Raw genomic sequence first — 21,588 nt, 5'->3', positions numbered from 1 at the left:
GGGGGTGCAGGCATAGCTTACCTACAGTGTTTCTAAAAGATGAGCTTATGATGTAAGGAGGTCCAAATATAAAACGGTTTCAAAAATTTCTGGCACTCTGTCCGAATGTGACTGAATCTGTTTATTTTTCAATCGGCCAATCAGATAAGGTGAAGCCAGCGAGAGCAGCAGTGGCCGGAGCAGCGTGGTTCTCTCATGCTATATGAGATGGGAGGTCTGCCCCAATGAAAGCTTCTCATTTCCTCTGCCTTCCGTTTTGCATGCTGCAGGCTTTGAAGTGAGAATTCATATCACTTAGGTGGTTCTTTTCATAGAAGGGGCAAGGATTGGAAAATCTGAGCAGATTTTAGGTGTCAGTATTTGGGAGAGTATCGTGTTTCTTTCCTCTTGCAATCATTCAGGATGACATTTGTCTGAACAAGTCACACAGGACTGAGGAGTCGGGAAGACTGTCTTCCTTTGCCGTGCTTTTTCATTTCATGGTTTGTGTTGTATAGTTTTTTTTTTTGATGTACAGAGAGTGCCAGTATTCAGTTACTGTGATTATACAAATGTCAGATTATTAAAATATTTCAGTCCATTGGACTGCTCTTGAAAGAGCAAAAATAGCCTTGGGAAGAAACTTGTCTTAGATTAGAAGCGGTTCATACTGAGCCAAACCTAAAACCAAACCTCCCAGACAATGCTGTCATCTGAGTTAGAATAATTGATTATGACATCAGGTGAGCTTCACATTCAAATGTTTATGCATGCTCTTGGCCTCTCTTCTGTTGCTAACAGAACAATTACTCATGAACTTTGAAATCAGGTCATGTCAGGTTTTCTGTGCTCATTTGTGTGAGTGTGTGTGCGTGTGCGCGTGCATGCACACGCATGCATGTGCATACATGTTTAAAGCTGCAGGTACTGCAGGTCTGCACAGGTGAAGTGTTGATGACCACCAAATATTGAAAAGCAGAATATTTTTAAAAATATCTTTCAATCTAACATTGTAATGAACGTCACAAAGTGTTGCTACAGTGAGCTCTTTAATGCATTTAAGCATGATAGGTGTCTTCTGTTTGATGTCACCTTATTTTGGACCAACTTTCATCACAGATAATGTATTTATACTTGGTTTTGTCTATTGCAAATGCAAATACAAATACATAGTTAATGCAAATATCATAAATACATTAGATTTTACTTGGCGATGTAATTCTAAATTAGAGAACATCTGGCAATCCCCAATTGGGTCTTGGTGGCCCACAATCTTTCATTAAGTGGGATGTCTCCCTTACCATATCACTTATACCAACAATGCTTGCAAAAAAAAAAAAATCTATTAGTCTATTAGATAGTAGACTTATGTAGTGTTTGCTTAAGTACAGTGAGATGTAACGATTTGTCTAAGTTAACTAATATTTCCATGACAGACGCAGCTGAAATTGTCAGAGTTGCTCTACGGTCCTCAAAATAGCAATGCAACCAACGCTACATGGGAACTTCTGACTGAACCCATTAGAAGTTTTGGTAGTCACTCTGCTGAAAATGTGCCTGTTGTACATATGCTTGTCATTACTGGGTGTTAGAATGAGCAAGTGTTGATATCACAACCGATTCATTATTTACGACACGGTGTTCCACTCACTCTGTGATAGACTGCAGAATAGAAACAATTCCCACCAGGGACTGTTATGCAAGATCATAGGGGTTTTAGCTGAGAGGTTTAACTGAGAGTTTCTGAAAGAACTCATTGGGACATGGAGATGACGTTGTTGGGACATTTATCGGAACACATCAGTTTAGATTTGTGTGAGAGATTTCTCTATCAGTGTACATAACTGCAGTGCATGTTTTAAATGAAAATGTATTGTGCTCAGATGAAATGACATATCTTTTGTCTTTCTGCTCCCTGATGCCTTGAACCAGTATTTGAAGAACCTCAAAAGGGCATTCAGGTTGTCCATGTGGACATGTGGTCAGTATGTCCATGTAGGTAAACACAGAGAAGAATAAGGGCTTAGGCTGGCAAAACAAGTCTTTGTTCTCTGATCCAACACATCTGAATCATAAACTGATTCAACACTGTTAGGAATTTTACCTTTTTGGTGGACTCAGAACCTAGACATTGAGTGAAACACATCTTGTGAGAGTTACAACTTTAACATTGACTAGCAAAGGGAGAAACATTACGATTCCCAAGGCAGACGTCTGAGTGCATTACAGACCAGACACATGGCACAGTAAACAATATAAAACAGATGTGTTGTGTAAACATTTTAGTTTGAACACATCATTTCTGTAAGTAGACATGTTACTGTTCTTTGGTTTTACAGGAACTGTAAAGTTCCCTCCAAACTGTCACATAATTGTTTCTGTGTATTCTTCTCATCACTGACATGTCTGTTTGGACCCAGAGTGCTCATATCTCGTAATTGATTTCATTGTTTTCAGTTCAAATATCTGTTCAATAAAGATGCTTAAAATATTTTGACCATACATAATATGGTACAGAAATGTATTCAAAATAAATGTGATGAATTTGAAATTAATTGGAATGTTAGTATACTTTGTGTTAGCATAATAACGAATAAATCCAAAGATAGGAAAATATACTCAATTAGGTACACTGAATTGTAATGTATAGTTGATCTCCTTCTCTCTCTCTCTCTCTCTCTCTCTCTCTCTTTCTCTCTCTGTCCAATTAAAATGGGTGTCCTACAGAGCTGATGCAGTGTGTGAACTTGTATACATAAGTTTGTGTGTGTGTGTGTGCGTGTGTGTGTGTGTGTGTGTGCATGTGTGTGTGTGTGTGTCTGTCTGTCTGTGTCTGTGTGTCTCTGTGTCTGTGTGTGATTCTTCATCCAGTCCCCCCTCACTTGAAGAGCAAGATTTATCTTTTTTCCCGTCTTGTTGAGGCTGGCTAATTTGGTGATCTCGTTCAGAGTGATTAATTAAAGCTTTCCAAATCTTCAAGGCATTCCAGAACCTGCTACAGTTTTGCCCCATCATGCTTAACCAATGCTCTCAAATGGCTCTTTCTTGTGATCAGACCTTTTCATCATATGCACAGGGTTTTCATTTACAGTCTCTTATTCTGGGTTAATATGATTATAATGTGTCATTTCTCAGAAGATTTCCTTACATTCCACTATGGATTTTTTTTTCTTTTTTCCCCCTCATATTAAAGTTGAAAAACTTTTCTGCAAAGTATTGTCTTCTTTGTAAAACAGGATTGAAAATCTCCCTCATCTTAGACCAGCGAAAAATTCACATATTTTTCCATTTAATAGCTTTAAGTGATCTTTCTTTTTGTAGTTGTTTCTTGGTTCCTCCTGACACCAAACTGTTTGTCGCTCAGATGCAGGTCACTGACAGCATGTGGATGACCACAGCTTCTCATCATTCTTTTGTTTTGAATCCTACTTCCATCATTAAGGAACCATCAAACCGATGGCACGTACGTGGCACAGATATTGCACTGACATCAACTACTACGTCTCTCTTGGCGTAACTCGGCTGTGCACTGATTGTCATGCGAGGATATCTCCTCGTTTCCATCCTGCTGATTTGTCTATTGTAATTCCTCAAAGGTGATGGCTTAGACTCACACCCTACATGTCAGACTCCTATCGTTTCAGTCCTGGCCCACCGTCATTATCTCCCTCTCTCCTGCAGCAGAAAAAAAAAAAGGGAAGAACAAATACACTGCACTGTGGGGTGAGCGTTCAGCCGACAGAATCATGAAAGTGAGGAAAGCAAAAAAAAAAAGAGGGTAGGCCAAAAGACTGCTGGTCATCTCAGAAATGGGGGATGGCTTTATCTCTCTTTAGCCTTTTTTTAGGGAAGTGATTAATGGACTGTCTGTGCCTCTGACCCCATTAGAATAGTCATTTCCTTATTATAAGGATTAAAACATTTAGAGCCTTCAGTCTTGCCTTGCATGATACATAAACATTGGTCATCAACTCAACATTAAACACATCACTGTGGTCTTGGGGCCCAGATAAACTAATATCTTTTACCATACGTAAAAATTAGCATCAGTACGGGGTCATGTGATGTGTTATTGATAGTGAGTAAGCTAAAATGTTTTTCTGACGGATTTAAACCAGGCTCTGGTAACTAGTTTTGTGTTATGTACTGGTCCAAGTCAATATCTGACACCACTTAACACGCACAGGACTGAGCCAGTCATTCTGCTGTGGGTTTTCCGAAAACGATGAATCTTACAGTTTAACAAGCTGCTTTACGATGGACGTGAGAAGGAATCTATGTTTCAGGGAGTTTAACAAGTGCCTCCCAAAAGCCTTTGGAAAAGTGGTATTTTACAAGTGAAACTTAAGGCTCTAAAGACACAAGTATGGTGTTATGCTATTTTAATCATTGTAACAATACATTTACATTAAACAAAATCAGAAAAGACAGCAACAAGTTTCCAAAAAAAAAAAAGGTTCTGATGAAGGAGTTTGAGAATTGTAAAGGTCCCTTTCTCAAGGGCCCAAGTCAGTCTTTGACAGCAGCAAGATAAAATTGGCATCATGCTGCTAAAAGGTCAAGTGCATGGAGAGAACATTTTGTATATGGCTACATCTTCTGCAGTCCGGCTAGATGAAGAGAGGCAAAATGTAGGAGGAAGTGAAGGCCAAGAGGTGGTAAGGACACACGATATTACGACTACTCACACCAGAGGGGGAATCAACTCTCATTAAAACAAAATCCTTCAGTTTCCCCAACTACATTTTATTATTGAATATTTCACTCATTCTCAATAATAGCAGTCCCTCTGATCCTCATGGCAGCTGCGAAGGTTTTTGAGTCCTGACAGCTCTAGTGTTAAAATCCCCATATCCAGAAAGCTTTGATGATTTATTTGTTGGAAAGTCATGTCACCATTGAAGCTAAATCCACCAGTAGTAGCATCCACTCAAGCTGATTGCTCTAAAAACCCAATGCTATCAGCTTTCTCTTTTATCTAGAAAGCCAGATCACATCAGAAAGTTATGGCTGAGGCTCTTCAGAGCTAGTGCCCATTAGTGACCGCTCTTGGTGCTCTCCCAGACGGAACCGCTGCAGTTCTGATCAAAGTCAACGGTCAAAGTCAGCAAGCCATGAGGTCAATCTACAGGCACTCTTTTCATCCAGCCCTGCTCTGACTACAACAGTAGGTCCACGTTATGTGGTCCTAGGGTGTTGGCATGGTGACAGGTCATAACGAAGCATTGGCAGTTGAAGGCCTGGTTGACGATAGGGAACTGGAGCCAAGTATCACTTTCCCTTTCTATGAGTAAGTGGTGCCAGATCAGATATAGTTCAGAGGAAGAACTTTGACATTATTAAAAAAAAAAAAAGAAAAAGAAAAAGGAGGGTCTTGTTTCAAGGAAATTCTAAAATGAAGTAAACATGGAGGATGTGGCAAGAGTTCCCATTAATTGTCTGTATCTATTAACAACGACTGAGAAACTCCAATAAGGAAGGGCCTGGCAAGAAAAGATTGACGAAGAGCAATTCCATTTAAATGTTTTATCTCAACAGTGACGGTTCATGGGTGCACAAAAGTACCTTTCGTCAGACAAGCCTTTCCAAACCAGTCCTCTGTCCGTTTGCCTGAAATGCAGTGGAAAGCAAAAGAATTTACGACGCGGTTGAGCTGGAATAATGTCCTACAATGTGCCCTCAACTAATATTTTGCACCATTATACCAATGTACTCTTTCGTGAAATTGCCGTCTTCACGCATAGTGAAGTCATTGATTTGTCATCATCAAATTGTCATTGGGTTTCAGGACTGTGTTACATGTATATGTTTGAAGCCCGGTCTGCTTAGGTCAAAGGTGCCACTTTGAATGACAATCTTCAATTCATGTCACACTTTGCTTGCTTATCACACCCTAGACAGGTGCTGTGTTGCCATGGAGGCAATTGTCTATAGCCACAGGTTGCTGACGAGCTGCCGTGTGTCACCAGCTGTGTTTGATTGTTCTGGGCCATTAGCTTGACTGGTCTGTGTTCGAAGATTGACACTTATTTGTCTGTAGTCACACTAGGGTGTCTCTTGTTGTCTGTATTTAAGGATTTGAAACATAGATGATGACTCATGTGACCCTTGTACCATAGAAAATGGAAGTATGTCTCTGGAGGTTTTTTTTGTTTTTGTGTTTGTTTGTTTTGTTTTTTTTCTCCCTCACAAAGTTGCCTAAGTACTAATGGGATGCGGTTCGGTTCAGTACTGCTGTTTGGTTTAAATGCAATGTATGTTGTCTTTATAGACTGTTTTTCAAGATCTCCGGGTTAATTTCCACAGATGAAGCACTTTAAGTAACTCTCTGCGTTCCATATAGGAGTATCCAGCTTAAATACAGGCAGCTCTGTGCTTTTCAGTGACACCAGTAACCTCATGTTGACCTTTGCTCTTACTGTGCTCCTGTGTCCACAAAGCACTTCTGGCAGCATTTCTGGGGCCACCCTTAGTCTCCGGATGGGTGTAGGATACCTCCCTCAACTTCATCTGCCCTCTGTGGACCTGGGCTCTTATAAAAACACGTTCCTCGGCTGTGTCTCCAAGCTTCGCTCCACCGATTTGCAGCTCTCACTTTCAATGATTGGTGTCACACTGAGTCCATCTCAACGGGGTTTTCCTCACATTATGGGAATCCCATATAGGCACATCCAGGCTCAAAGCTGTTGATCATGGCAAATCTGCAGTCTGTGTCACTAAGATCTACAACAACTGCTGTCACGGTCAAAAAGGTAGTCACGTCTTTTTCAAACACAGGAACAATAATATTTTCATATCTAAGAACCTGGACTATAACTGATGAGGACTGGACTTTCTTTTTTGTTTTTCTTTTTTCTCAAAACTTACATAATCAAGCTTTAATAGCCCTTATTAAGTAATGTTTGCAGCTCCAGTTATGGGAAAGTAAGAAATTAGAAAAGTATATCATATAAAGCATTTCTGGTGTATCTTTTTGATCTTTAGTTAACCAGAGACATCTCTGAATTATTTATTACATTCATTCGCTGTTCAAAGCGCTGTTTCAGGGAAATAAAGAACCGAAAAATAATGGTGTTAATATGACAGCACCAAAAAAACTTGTTTTCCCACATCCATAAGGTTTTTAATAAACGTGCATTTATGAGGAATCTATTAGCCTGTGACGTGTCAGATGTTACTGCCAACACATGCAGTGTGGCAACATAAGGGCATGTAAGAGGGATACATTACAAACCACCCATGCAAACCAGATGCACAAATATAGGAAAAGTAACATTATCTCTGTTTTTTTTCTTTCCTGCAGCATATTATGTGTATCGTTCATTTCCTATTTCTTGTTTTGCTTTTTGATTTACAGCAATTACATCTTATCTGGGCCAATGATTCCCTAATCCAACAATTCCTGTCACTTCCACACATGGTTTTGGAAGGTTTTATGTTTCAGTGAAGCAGTTTTATTTTTTTTCTTATTAATCCAGAGTATGTTTTTTCAAAGCTTACACTCTTCGGTAAAGGTTTAACTGCTTTTAAGCGAGACCAGACTGCAAAAGAACTGGACTCAGTCCAGGTGACCCTGTTTCAACATTTGATCGTGTTGATTTTAAGGCGTGCCCACTAATAAAGCATAAAGCCAGCATGTACAATAATATTACCATTGTCACTTTCAATTGATGTCCTATTGATGTGTTTTCTCATTGTTTAGTCTGTGGGCTACAGATGAAGGAGATGATTTGGGCACTGTGTTATAATTCCTCCTTTCATAGGCCTGGTGGAGTCTCCTTTGAACTTATACAAAATCCACATCCAGTGGAATCCTAATGGTAAGTTGTTTCAAGCCACTCAGCAGTCTTATAGAGAATCCAATCTTCGTATATGACTGGGGTACCTGAGTTTTTAAACCCACCTGTTGTCCTTCAGAGTCCGTTAAAATCAGTGTCCACAAAAGTCACCCTCTTTACTGTAATACAGCTTGTCCACTTAGAAAACAATTATTCCTATACACATTCTAGTATGTTAGGAAATGTGAATATCCTGAAAGCCAAAGATTTGCATTGAATATATTCAATTTTGTCCACTTCAAGGCTACAGTGATTAGATTTAATGCCCAGTTTGGCTCTCCCTTTATTCCTCTGTTAAAGTCACCCTTTCAAGAGTTCTTTCAATTCTCCCACACTCCTCTGATTAAAACTTTATTTTTCAGGTCTTCATAACATGTTTCCCATTGACAAGAAGCAGTCCTTGCTAACGTGTACTAAGTCCAGAGAAATTGAGATTATGACGCACAGCTTTGTATCTGTGTGTTTATGTATTTATGTGTTTCAAATTTACTGTTGTGTCAGAGCTCAGAAATTGTGTCAGACCTCAGAAGCCTTTCTTTCACACAGTTTCTGGGTTTGAAGTTAACTTGTTTAGGTGAAGATTTGAAATGCCAAGCTTAATTTTCATTTTGAACAAGCAATCTAAAACACACAAAACGTGTGCACCTCCACTTCAGCTGTAGAAATAAATAACTTGCAACAGTTAAGTGAAAGCTTATATAACCACAATTGAACAATGATGGTTTTTCGTTATTATAAGTAAGTGAAGACTGGGGGGAACAGACCCGTTAAATTGAACTTGATACAAACTATTCTGCGGTGAAACAGACCCATTGAATTTAACTTGGTACAATCTATTCTGCAAACAGAGCAGTGGACTGCTTAGGCCTCAATACATTTTATCACACTAAAATATCTGGACTTTTCCAGGGTAAAGGAAGACTGTGCTAAGGGAACATTGCAGGGCATTTTGATGAAAATCTCTAGAGATCAGTGTGGTTTTAGGTGTGGAGGACAGTCAGTATGCGATGGACTGGCGACCTGTCCAGGGTGTTTCCCTGCCTTTCACCCAATGAATACTGGGACAGGCTCCAGCACCCCCCACGACCCTAATTAGGATAAGCAGCTTAGATAATGAGTGAGAGTGAGTGAGTGAGGACAGTCAGTAGTCAGCCCAGTCAGTCAGGCCTTGAGTCAGTGCCATATTTGAGTAAGGTCCACTGGCGACGACTCAGTATGACCCAGTGGAAAAGGACAGCCCAAAACCTTTGTCTTCCTACTGTGAAAAGCACAAAATGTCGCCGCTGTGGCAAGGAAAGATGTGACCGATGTTAATGGTGAATACCTCATCCTAAGTTGGAAAGTCCATCAGGGGTAATTTGCTTTACGACTGTTATAAACGGCCTTTGCGGAGAATTTCTCAGCAGGAACCGACTGTAGATGAGTCATGGTAGCTCTGTCTTTTGTTGTGCCATTAAAACATGACCCACGATTTTGATTTGGTTTCATTATCAGCTGTTTAGACTATACATTTCTAATGCTGGAGTCACGTTTTATTACTGTGAGATTACGGTGACCATGTGAGGTGCTCCCCTCTGTCTCGGTGCGTCTGATAAAACAGCACTGTGTGTAGTCATCATGGATTCATCACGATGTGTTGTAGTGCATTTCTAATGGATCTCCAAGGAGTTTACTTTGCCCTTGTTCTCGTCAACTTTCTGATTTCAAAACCATTTTCCAAAGAAGTGAGAGGAAACCTATAGTGACGGAAGCGGCTAAATTACCATCTGAAAAGCACAAATCCCCAGAAACTGCAAAATCCTAGACTCAGCAAGACCTAGGTACAGTACATCCGACTAAAATCTACACCTGAGTCAAATTATCCAAGACTAATGTACTTCAGGAAAATTTAGACTGTCAGATTACATGCATGTATTTTCGTGAGTGTGTGTTTGTGTGCACATTTGAATGGGTGTGTGGTAATCAGCTATGCTGAACTGAATGAAAAGCTAAGCCTGCAGGTATGTGTGTCTGTAAAAACAACAGTAGTAGGTCTCTTGAAACAGGAAACAACAGTGTAGACTCCTAATTCCTCATTCAGGGCAAGTGAGCTGATTAGTTGATAGTGTCCCTGTCTGGGGTGAAAGAGTCAAGCACCACTTTAACACGATGATGAAATTCGACTCCAAGCTGTCCGGATGATTCCATCATTCATAAAACATGCACAATCCCGAGAACTCTTAGATAAGCTTGTGTAAGCCAGACAGAATCCCATTCAGTTACACAGGGGCTCTTGAATACATTAAAAAAGGGAAAAAAAAGAGACTGCATACCTGTGGTCTTGGCTATATATGGCAAATGGAAAAATATTGTGATCTCAAATGATATTCCTTTCACCTCAGTTTGACACCTCTGTTGTGTACGTTGTTATGTTTTGTTTGGAGTTTCTTTTTTTTCAGTTGTTTTGGAGGGAAGGTTTCTTTATAGAACTGAGACGATGCATGAAGGTTGAAAGCATGCAGCTCCACCAGGGAATGCAACTTTTTAGAAAGGATCTGCAAAGCGTGAAGTTTGCTTCCATTGAGTTAGGCTGGTTTTCAGTTCTGCATGGGTGAAAGGCAGAGGAAGGGATTGTCCAAGATTTCTCTCTGATGCCTCTTATCTTTGCCGAGGAGCTGCCTCCGTGGAGGTTGAAGGTGACGCAGGGCTTATCTCAGCCATTTATTTCTTTTGTTGGCAGAGTCTCTAGATGTGATTTAGTCTGACAAAAGTGTCTATAAAAAGAACCTACATCTGTCTGGGTCATCTCTCAATGAGCAACTTTTAATTGAATCAGTCTGTTTTTCTCTCTCACGCTCTCTATCTCTCTCACGCTCTCTCATTCACAATCTGTCGAAGCAACCTGTTGTGGAATTCGAAGTGACCTCAGCTTTTGCAGCCAGAGTATTCTCTTTTGTTGATTTACAAACTTTTCAGCATTAGATGCCTTTTGTTTTTTTAATCTTCTGATGCTGAAAAGTTCTGGGGGAAAAATTCTAAAGTTAAACATTTGCATGAGAGCTCTGGCAGAAGCTATTATCACACTAAATGCATGACATAGGCTTATTCTGCTGTGGAGATGTCATTAGTTAGGTAGAGAACAATTAGCAAGAGCTATTAACCTTTGGAGGGACACCAATTCTGGAGATACAGAGAATGAATGATTGTCAGTCTGCTGATATAAATCCTATACATTGCTCCAGGCACACATCAGATCAATTGGATGAACTGGCTGCAAGGGCATTGGAGGGAAAGGAGAGTGGGGGCAGATGAGTTAGTGGGGGAATGAAAACCAATTTCTGCACAGACATGGTGTAACTTCACTTTTTATTTCAGTTTGCCACATATATTTTGAACATATTTGTTGAACTGGGTACTGTCTGTTTGTGGCTGAAAAAAGGAGCACTGTCATCCTTTTTGAGACAAACACTGAATTTTCAGTCAAGCTTAAATAATCATGATTGTGTGAATGAATTACACAGTACTTGCTATGTCATTGGCACACAAATACACATAACAATGGATATATAACACATACAGTTGGCCATTACATACAGTTGCTAACAAATACTTAGCATAGTGTGGTTACGAGATAGGACCTTGTTATTGTCTCAAAGATACAATGCAATTCCACAGATATAAATGCAATTCAAGTGTAATAACATGGTGAACAGTTATCAGATTTTCTCACAGATATTTTTTACATAGTGATGACACGTAAGCATTGGTCTGTTTATTTGATTCATGAAAAAATGAATTGCACATCTCAGCTTTGAGCTAATGATACATTTCCCTACTTTTTTAAAATAGGTCCTCATCTGAAGGTGAGCATAAATCACTCCCACGCGCTGACACTGGAAACACTGGGAGTTGATGGTAGTGACGTGGGCAAGGGCAGGACCTCTGTCAGGCCGTATGGAGAGAGCCTGTGTGTATCCAGTCTGATAACAGCTGTTGGTTGGGCTTTTGTTACACAACTCAGACAGACGAAATGATTTCCCCACCTCCACCAGTCACTGAAATGACAACCACTCTGACGTTAACCTCAACAACACTTTGGCCCTCCCGCAGCTGGTAATTGGCAGTATGTCTTCAAACTCAGTGGAGCAGTAAGGGTCAGCTGTAATCATATTGCTTTTAATGTAAAGAGGTTAGTATGAAGTCTATCAGAGACAACGTAACCTGGTTTTGTTGCTGCGGCTTATGTGCAATTTTGGGTTCAGGTGAAATGAGTTGGAGAGCTCAATTGTGGTCACACTTTAGAAGCATGGAGACGAAGCATACTGTTTGGTCTCTTCTAAAGAGATAATCAGAATTTTTTTTCTATTATGATTCTGCTTTTATTGAGTATTTCAAATGCTTTTGCAGTGTCTCTGCTATGCAGAGGCAGAGTAAGGTTGTTAAACCTATTAGCCCTCACAGGGTTTTCATCAAAAGACCATTTCAGACATCTTATTCGTCACTTTAATGATGCAATGCTGTTAGCTCGTCTGAGTCATTATATTGTGAAATGACGGAATCCCGTCAGCTTGTGTTGTTATCGTCATGGTGATTTGCTTTTGATCTGTTCAGTTTGATTACCCTTACTGACATTCAAAAGGTATGAATTGTATATTATTTTAGTATCTATATTACATTTTCACTAGGAGTCAGCCAAAAGGGATCTCGTCTGAACTTGTAAAATACATTTCACTACTGGAGAAGCTTAACGGAGCACATTTTGTTTTCCTCAGAGATTCAAAAGAACCTTATCTTCACAACTCCAACCTTTCATGGCTGACTTTGCTTTCGGTCCAATTGCTATGAAATCATAGTTGGAGGGTGTCTATAGGGGAAACCTGGAGCATGGGCCAGAGAAGGATGGGGAGGAGGGCCGCCTAAAGACCTTTATCCGTGCGATCAAGATATTTTGTGTCCCATTGGGTAACTGTCCAAGGAGAAAACACAAACACACTGCCAGACACACACATACACACACACACACACACACACACACACACACACACACACACACACAAACACGCTGCCTGAGTCATTACAGTCAATTTGTGTTGCTTTTAATCTTAGCAACTTCTCTTTATTAAAACATTGTAAATATTTTGCATTTTCATGTACACAATAATTGCGTAATCAAATTTAAATGCGCGTGGGTCTACGTATTTCAACCTGAAGAGAAGTAAAAGGATGAAAACTTTCTTCTGTACCTTTTTTTGACATAAATAAAAGCAGACACATGTAATTTATCTGATAAAATACAACGTTTTTGTTATTAAATTTGAAGATTATCTTCCGATGATGCTTCATTCCGATTTTTCCTCATATATTTTTGCATTCTGGCTTTTTCTATAAACACATGTTTGCTATTGTGGTAGTAATCAAGGACTGATTTCCCCACTAATAATTGCACTATGCCACTAAAATGACTCAATTGGATCTGCCAGCACAAATACAGCACTCACATAGAGCCATGAGACGGTGCACGTACGCAGCCCGTTAAACTGAAGCTATCAGCACCAAATGGATCACATGAATGAAAAAAAAAAAAAAGCAAAGCTCCACCAATCACGTCTGATATCCTCAGGGTCGTGTAGTTCTCACACAGATGATTGAATTGCATGTACCAGCAGGTAGAACATTGTCGCAACAACAAGAAACAAACTATTTGCCAAGTTAATACACCCTGCTTAAAAGCACGATGCTTCTGCACATATGTCGACAAAAGATGGGATCAAAAAGACGTTGTAGAGTAAGTGTCAGTATGATATTTTAGAATGAATACGTTAACAAGACTAACGAGTGGGAGGTTTCAGGAGAATAAGAAGGAACAGGACGAAAATATTGTTATTGAGAACACCAACCCATCTTCTTCATATTAAAGCGTCGCCTGTGACGTATTAAGGCAAATGTAATGAAATCGAGATGTTGCTGGAACTGGGCGGTCGGTTGAACGTGTTGGCTGACGGTGATCCAGATTTTGGGTGAAAACGCAGCCTCGCGTCTGACTGTGACGATGGTTTCTGAGGCAAATATTGACACAGGCACGGCTATCAGGTATAATCGCTATGGAAATGTGGAGGATGGAAAGCTCCGTCACACTGCAGTGCTTCTGGAGTGACATTAGGCCTTTTTTTTTCTTCTTCTTCTTCTTTTCTTTTCTCTTCACAGCCATAGTGAAAGGCATTCATCCCTGAGGGGCCTGTCACTCCAGACTAGGCACGTGCATTTTCTGTTAGCGGAAAGCCCATCTGAAAGGCAGCAAAAGAAGCAACTGCATTGCTACATCTGTGTCCTGTGTTTGTAGTTTTTGATGGAAAACTGCACATTTGTTATTCTGCCAGGTCAGATACTATGGAAATAGGCATATAGCCTATTATGGATTAAGTGCTCCACCCCTGTGCATTCATATGTATATAATAATATAGGTAATATGAGTATGCTTTGTTGTACCGATCATTATTGTCGATATGAATAGAACGAACTGATCTTATCCTCGGATCTCACCTGGACTGCTAAATTTTTGGCATGCTGTTATGTAATGGTCTGTGGAACAATTACATAAATTGTTTGAATATGATATAATTCGCAGTTATGGGCCACCCTTGACCTAGTTTATTTTTAGGGTATAAAGAAATTTGTTGAGGGTCATAAATGCAATCTTCTCAACATTCTCAACAAGTTACAGAACGTTCATATCTGAGCCAGTTCACTGACAGTCCTCATGCAGCTGCACTTGTATCTATTGTGTTTTAAGGATTTCCTTCTGTGCTTAAGCTATATCTCGTGTTTTACCTGACAATGTACTATGAGTAGGTCTATTTTAGGCGTTACAATAGTTGTTGACCATGCCTGATTCCCAAAACCATAAACCCCCATACACCCCCCACCCCATCTCAATTTATAGGTCAAAAATATAGACCCCCTGGTTTAAAAATAAAAGGCCTGTTCTTGTAAGTACTTCACTTGGTGCTGATAAATATATCCGAGCAACCTTTAACCAAGGTTTTTTATGAACCTTCGGTCATGTTCTTCATTCCGACGGTGGTGTTATTCAACTGTGATTCTTGCCCATTATTGGTATTGTACATTTAGTTGTGGATGTGTAGAAGACAGACAGAGACAGACAATGGGGAGTATTCAATTGTACTGCACTGCAATTAGGTGTACCACGCCGAAAGTCAGATGGCTTTTTATGCAGCTGTGCTAATAGAGGATTCACTGAAGACTCTCATTGAAGCCTCAGTGCTAGTGACTCCGTTACCAGTCAAGTGAGCAGTGCTATTTGTAACACTTAGCGGGCGCACATGTATTCCTGGAACCTGAACCGTTTGTGATTGAACGAAATCACAGCAGAGATCCTTGAAAGTGATACACAGACCTTCAGAGAGGCTGTTCTCTTTGACCCTTGGCTGATCTCCTTTGTACCGCTTTGCTCTCATCAGTCCGAGGTTAACTCATGAAAATTGGACCACACTACACTGGGCGATTAGGAGCTCCGATGGCCAAGTTACACTCTGAGCAATCAAAAACAGGGGGAACTCTGACAGTGCTAAGGGAAAGTTCCTTCAGGAAACTCCTTCCTAAATGGACTTAAGGCTCGTGAATTTGAGTCCCCGTATCAAATGTTCCAGGTGCCACTTCGCTTTCCTCGAAGAAGTGAGAGTATAAGGAGGAAAGGGGATAATTCGGGGCTACGAGTCTTTGAGCATATTACAGAAAGGAAGTATGGAAAGTTTTAGATCATGAACAAATGGCTCTCAAATTCAATTGCAGGACAAATGAGTTTCCCATATGGCCTTCAGCTAGTACATCTCTGTATATACCAATCCAATTAGCTTGGTTTGGTAGGCCCTGACCTTACAAAAGTTAAACAACTTGAAAACATTTCCTGAATGCTGTGAGTCAGTGTGTTTCAAACTGTAATTTTAATGGGTTACTGGGGCAGCCTGTTATTCTTGTTAACACTAACGAAAGAATAAATCTACCTATCTGTCTGTATCTATCCATCTATCTTTGTTGGAGGTGATTTAGGGAGAGTGGGGTGGAGTTGAGACTTCCCTGTAAGTGACATTATCATGTTCCTTTAGCCTTAGAGAAAGCGGGGATCTGGCATGTTCTATTAAAAGCTTTGTTTAAATGGTTTGAAACTACTGTTTTGAAATGATTCATTGGCTTGGTATGTTTCTGAAAGGTTGAAATAAACCTCCAAGAAACTCTACTGCTGTTGATTATAATCATGTTTCTGTTAACCATGTGCTTCAATATTGATTTTTGGATGCTGATATAAGAAATCAGCTAGATCATCTGAAAAGCCTGATGGGGAATAACCCCTGCAAATTACTGTCAACATTTCAAAACTCTGCCTGATTTTATTGGAGTTTCTGAATAAAAAGCTCTCTTGCGTCATTTGTCCTTTTTTCATCTAAATCCAGACGTATTTTTAGCTTTTGACATTTGCTCTATTCACTGAGAGAAAATCAGATTGTAAGTGAGACGAAGATTAATATTATATCACCTTATGTGTATATAATTATCTTATGTGTGCTTTATAATTGTGCGTCATATTTTGTCTGTAATGAGCATCATGAAGACCTTTTTTATATATCATCCATGTAAGACCTTGTGGTTGGTAAGCTCTGATAAGCACTTGTGGAAAGAGCTTGGATTCCTTTAGTAACATTGAATAAGATTGGTTTTAATTTTGCATTAAATCAGCACTCTAATTTTGTATCCTCCCTGTGGATTTCTTGCTGTTTTAATTTCAGATGTGAAAAATACGAATGTTTGAAGTACCTTTGCCCAGGGCAAATGAAATCAGTTCACATACAGTAAAAACGTCCGGGAAACAAAAGGCCCCGTGTGAAGTGTCTTTTTATTAGACTTACAGATGCCATAAACACTCATAACAGCACATGACCATTCAAATAACAGAGGCCCTAAAATGTAATATGAAACACATACAATTTTATGACCTTTATAAGTACCTTGAGTCATTTGCATATTGTTATAGCTGCATTTTTATTGGTATAATTTCAAATGAATTGGTTTCACTTTTACTGTTGCTACAGCATCGCAACTAAAATAATGAAAGAGTTTAAGGCGCTTCCTGCTTATATCTAAGAGTTTTGTCTGAAAAATATGTGATTTTATTTGCATGATATATTGGAGTGTGTGGGTTCAAATGTCCTCCAAGCTGTTGTTTTGTAACCATTTCATTGGCATCCAAAAGAAAGAGGAAAAACAGTGGGTGAAAAGAAACAGAGAGAGAGAGAGAGAGAGAGAGAGAGAGAGAGAGACAGAGAGGAAAAGCCCTTTAAATGAATGATCGATGGGGTAGTTTTCTTTGACTTCAAAGCCCCTTCAGTGCCATTTTCAGTGCTGCTGTAACTTTCCCATTTTCCCCCTTCTCTGTCTCAGCGGCTAAGACCGGCTTGTGACCTGCCCCAAAATTCACCATCAGCCTCTGGGGGGACTACCCCTGCTGATGCCACCAAAGAGGCCCTGACAATACCATTTTCAGTGGATTCAGAACAGCTATTCAATAGCCACCCCCCCCCCTCCCCTCCTATTCTCGGCTCTTTTTGGCTCTCAGTTTTATTAGTCTCTGTTCCTTGTCCCATTGGTTCCCAGTCGCCTGCTCCAGGCCTTGAGAAAGACACAGTGGCGTTTTGGAGAGGCGTGCTGAGAATTTCCATGGCTAATCATTTTAGAGGTCACTTGCTTAGAATTCAGCCCAATATCTTTTGGCACTTGTTTTGTGCCTCAGCTGAGTGATATAGTACTTTGCAGCACATTCATGCAACAACTAAAGCAATTTGGCTTCACACTTTTTTTTTTTTTTTTGACATCTTCCTTCTCCCTCAGCTTCCTCGAAAAGAAAGTGAAGAGATGCAACCTTCCTCAAACGATAGCCCTCATCCAGGTTTGCAATCCGTTGGAGGACTTTGAAACAGTAATAAATGAAATCTATTCAGTGTGAATCATATTTGCCTATGGTGCTCCACCTCTCTTTCATCTTGTTTTGTTTTTATATGGGTTATTAACCAGCTGAAATAGTTTTGTTTTGATCATAAAATGTATGGCCTTAGTCTTGGCCAACAGAGACGTGTCTGTAGACTTAATAGTATTTTTCAGGAAAAGGTGCAACAAAATACAAATTTATGAGTACAAAGAGTTATGAGAGAAAGGAAACACCTTTGTAGCTGCTATGATTTGAAGATAACTGAATATTTTCATGACCGATCTTTATTTACTCTCTATCTTATTTTCTTTCTCCCTCAACAAAATGAGAACGCACTGTATCACCTTTAACAGTGAACCTTTTCTCCTTTGAATCATGAGCTATTACACCAACTCGTATTTTGATATATGACAGCTACGAGCATCACCATCCATAAAGCATTCTGTTCACCTGAAAGAGCTGAGTCAGATGGAAGAGCTTTGTGTTTCCATAGAGGCCAAGACTGTAATCTCACATCATATCTGTAAGAGTGGCAGCTACATGTTACGGCAGGTGGCAGACCAGTGTGCCTGATTGGCTGCCAATGTAGTGATTAGTTCAGGGATGTTCAGTCATGCCACTCCTCATGGAGTGAGGCAGGAAAAAGCAGTTGAAGAAGCTATAAATCACACTACAAAGACCCCTCCAGACTAGGTGGCACCCTCTACCCCCAGCAGACACAGCAAGACACTACCCATTAGGTCTTAAGTAATCTGTTCTTCTTCCTTGGCTCCCTCAGTCTATAAATCTTCATCATAAAATCTCAAGTAAACAAACAAACAAACATCAAGAAAAAGAACAAAATCTCTTTATGCTAATGTTTCTGTGCAAACTTTTTGTTGAGGTGTTAGCTTTTTGCTCTCCTGATGCACATCCATTTGGTGTCCGGATTTGTTTGTTTAAAAATCATTCCGGAATGATGATCTTGACTCTGGGAAGTGTTCATATCCTGTCACGTGTTTGCATTGTTCATTTCTTGGTTATTCATAACATGAATAAGCAAGTTATTGTTTTAAATCTGAGTGACTCATCTGAATACCTTCTTCAAATCTGTATCTTTCCAGAAAACTAATACCAAATTCCATGTGAACTGAGCTGCAGTTTTGTTAAATGAATTTATTGCTATCCTGTACTTCCTCCTAGTGACTAAGACTGAATTCCATGAGGGTTGAGAATAGGTGCAGCCAATGAAACTAGACCATTCTAAAAGTCACAATCAATTTATTTCATCAATACTGTTTCAGTAGTTTCAGCTGTATCAGTGATTTATGTCTGAAGAAAGAAAACACCTTCTTTTCAACATGGCTATGTATGGGCCATTTTAGGGCATGGTTTTCAATTACCAAGTAGCAAAATATTCAAAGCCCTGAGTTATTGTCTCTTCCCCCTTCTTTTTGAAAATCATATGAAATAGGCTGTAATCATGTATGTATTCTTTTTCCCCCCACAGCGAATGGCTTTATAGGTTAGATGCTAATGGTCCTGGCACTCTAAGCCTACGGCATCTGGGAGAACCAAGCAGACAAGCTGACCAATAAATGAAATGAGTTGAAGTCTATGACCTTCCTCCAAAAAACAGCCTTCATGAATATATGTATAGGAATTAGTGCAACCTAAGCTGGCATTTGAGTGCTGAGCCAAGATTTCTCACCTTCAAAAGCCTGGAGCAAATATTCTTGGCATGTCATGAGTCGTACATGCGAAAGAGTTCAGAAATAGAGAGGAGAGGAATTCTGTGCTTTTTGTATGCAGACATATGTTCAAATTTCAGAAATGATGAATTTATTGGGCCTGACAGTCCCTGTAATATTGCCCAAAATCTTGTGGGGTTACCCAAAGTAAAAACATGAAACAGCTGTAAGCGTAGTGCCATACATTCACTTCCAAGAATCCAGCTCTAGTACAGGGGATTACTGTAGAAATGTTTGGTTAGAAATGGAATTCGAAATTTGGAAAGATTCCACAACTTAACAAATTACAAGACTCCCGAGGTCCCACCTCTGTCCTCACCTACCGCCTTTTAGTGCTCTTTTTCTGTGATCTTTTCTGTGATCTGAGTTAATTATTCAGTCATACCTGTTTTCTGTCTGTTACCTCTTCAGTCCTCGTGCATGTATATATCAGTTTTCTTTGTGTTTTTTTTTTTTGTGAAGCCAGCATACACTTGGTGGTAACTGAGCCCTGTGTCTAGTCTTTGAGAAATTACATCTTGTCTGTTTAATTTGTTCTGGTCTGTTGCTTTTGAGTGTACCCCACCTGTTGTTCTCCCTTCTCTAGGTTTTTCATTGTCTTATTAAAATCACACTCAAACATGCATCCAGCTTCAAATGAAATTCGTGATGGAAGATCTCGACCAATAATGGATGCAGTGAGTAACCCTCAGCTCCAAGAGGGTCCCTCTGCTGCTTCGGAAGTCTAAATCTTGATCTCTTCCCTTGGCGGTTTTCTGTTCTGTTTTTCAATCCTTGCATTAGGGCAAGCAGGGGCAAAAAAGAGAGAGCCAGCAAGTCTGAGCCAGCTGATGGGTCCAACAGAGTAATCCCCAGCCTGCACCCAAGAGGCCCAAGTTTGAATCCCCACTCGACATTGTCACATCGACACCTGCTACAGCCCCACATTGCAGCCAACTTCAAGACACCATGCTTCACCAGATCACCCGGCCCTTGCCCTGTTCCTGTCCCCGTCACTTCTGAGGCTCCTGCTCCTGTCTTCTCAGAAGTTCCAGTCCACACCCCAGATGCCACAGTGGCGCCAGTCCCAGTGCATACAGCAATATCTGAAGCTCCCATTCCTACTCCTGCTGCCTATACAACTCTAATCCCTGCTCCTGCCACCGCTGTGGATCCAGTCCTTGCTCCTCCCATAGCGGTGGCAGCAATTGCAGTCCTGGTAGCTGTACCTGCAGTATCAGCAGCAGAGCCCAGTTCTGAAGCAGTGCCACTTCCTGTGCCATCATCGGTGTCAGTCCCTGTTCCTCCTGAGCAGGCACTGGTCTCAGCTCCTGAGTAGCTGCTAATTCCAGCTCGTGTCCCAGTTCCCAAGCTATCTTTAGCTCTAGCCTCAGTCAGCAACAGCTTCAGAGTCCATCATTCCAGAAGTCACCACACCTTTGGCAGAAGCTACAGCCCACAAGACTCCTGTTCCTGTAGGCCCTGTGGCTCCTGTTCATGTTCCCATAGCCTCAGAGTCTGTCTGTTGAGCCTAATATCCCAGAGGCTCCAGCGGTTGAGGCTGTCTCTGTTCCTTAGCCTACTCCTGCCCCCGCATCTGTTCCTAAGCCAGAACCTGCACCTGAGGTTGTTTCACAAACAGTTCCAGTTCATGCACGCTCTCTAGTACCGGTTCCTGTGCCCTCTCCAGAAAAAGCACCTGCCCCAGGGGCAACTCCAAGTTCAGTTACAGCTATTCCTGGGCAGCGTCTGGTTCTAATGGTGACGCTTCCTTTTCTGGTCAGACCTCTAGCCCTCTCGCCTCTGAAGTCTCCAGACCTTGCAGACCCTGAAACCCTGTCAGCCAAATGTCTAGCTATGGCAGCCTTGTCACCCATGTCATATCCGATTCTCAGAGCTCCAGTCTTCCTGGACCTGGTGTCTGGGCACCCTCTGGCTCTGCCTAGAGTCTCTTGTTGCTATAAGTAATAGTTGTTGAACTATTACTTGTGATATTACCACATTATTAGTAAAAGTAAATAGATATTACATTGTCACAAAGAGAAGTGACACATCATTTTTGTACACTTTAGTAAGCAAAAACAGT

This window comes from Chanos chanos, chromosome 14, assembly GCF_902362185.1.
Source record: "Chanos chanos chromosome 14, fChaCha1.1, whole genome shotgun sequence".
NCBI lineage: Eukaryota > Metazoa > Chordata > Actinopteri > Gonorynchiformes > Chanidae > Chanos > Chanos chanos.
The sequence above is the reverse complement of the archived record's forward strand: the minus strand, read 5'-3'. Positions refer to the sequence as shown.